The sequence below is a fragment of the Nannospalax galili genome, unplaced genomic scaffold (genome assembly GCF_000622305.1).
Source record: "Nannospalax galili isolate Female #2095 unplaced genomic scaffold, S.galili_v1.0 C48422603, whole genome shotgun sequence".
NCBI lineage: Eukaryota > Metazoa > Chordata > Mammalia > Rodentia > Spalacidae > Nannospalax > Nannospalax galili.
In genome coordinates, this window is record NW_008467715.1 from 1 (window position 1) to 934 (window position 934).

General features: G+C 41.1%; 1 non-coding gene across 1 annotated transcript; it reads left to right on the forward strand.

Moving 5' to 3' along the window:
- The first annotated feature begins 145 nt into the window (after positions 1-145).
- LOC115069110 lies at positions 146-247 on the forward strand. Its single transcript, XR_003848416.1, has one exon. It is a non-coding gene; the product is annotated as a U6 spliceosomal RNA (small nuclear RNA).
- Positions 248-934: the final 687 nt, after the last annotated feature.

Genomic DNA, 934 nt, shown 5'->3' on the forward strand with positions numbered 1-934 from the left:
CTTGAGGAGGTGAATGGTGGGGAGAAGGGAAGAAAGCCATGAAGCCATGCAGGTTTAGAACCTACATTGGTAAAATGCTTTCAGTGCAAGCAACAGGATGTGAGATTGATCTTCTGAACCCATGTAAAAAATCCAGATGTTGTGCTTTCTTCAGCAGAAGATACACTAAATTGGAATGATACAGAGAAGATTAGCATGGTTCTTATATGAGGATGACACACAAATTCCTGAAGTCTTTCATGTTTTAAGGATGTTAGATTAATGAATTGTCTTATCATTAAAAAAAATACAGCTGTTCTGGGTTGGTCCATGAACATAGGGAAGCAAAGTCTTTCAGGCCACTGGAAGCTTGCACATGTGAATTTAGGGCAATTGTGGAATTGAGCATAGGACTCATGCCAACTTGATTAGACAAAGGCCCAAGGTAGACTAAGGGAAATTGGTGGAGGGTCATCCCTAGTCTGGGAACATTTGGAGACTGATTACTACTGGGTGAGGTAGAATAGGCCTTACCAATGATTGCTATATAGGTTGTTTAGACACCAGTGGATGAATTTGCAATGAAGGACATCTGCGTACAAATGCTTGACTGGGTAGGGCTTAACATGTATGGAGGAATACATGAGGCCTGGTGGGGGGTTGGACAGCATGGATGGGGGATGATGTCTGAATTTGATTAATAACTGTTGTTTGAAGTATACAAAAGCTCAATAATTAAAAAATATAGTTGCTATGGCACATGCTTGTAATCCCCGTGTTGGTAAAATGAGCCTCAGGTCACATTGAGAAACCTTGTCTCAGATACAGAATGAATGATTCCTTAGGAATAACCCCATAGTGTGATCTCTAGCCTCCACACACATGCAAATACTACTCATGCACACATGTGTATGCATACAAACAAGCTTACACACACACACACACACACACACAC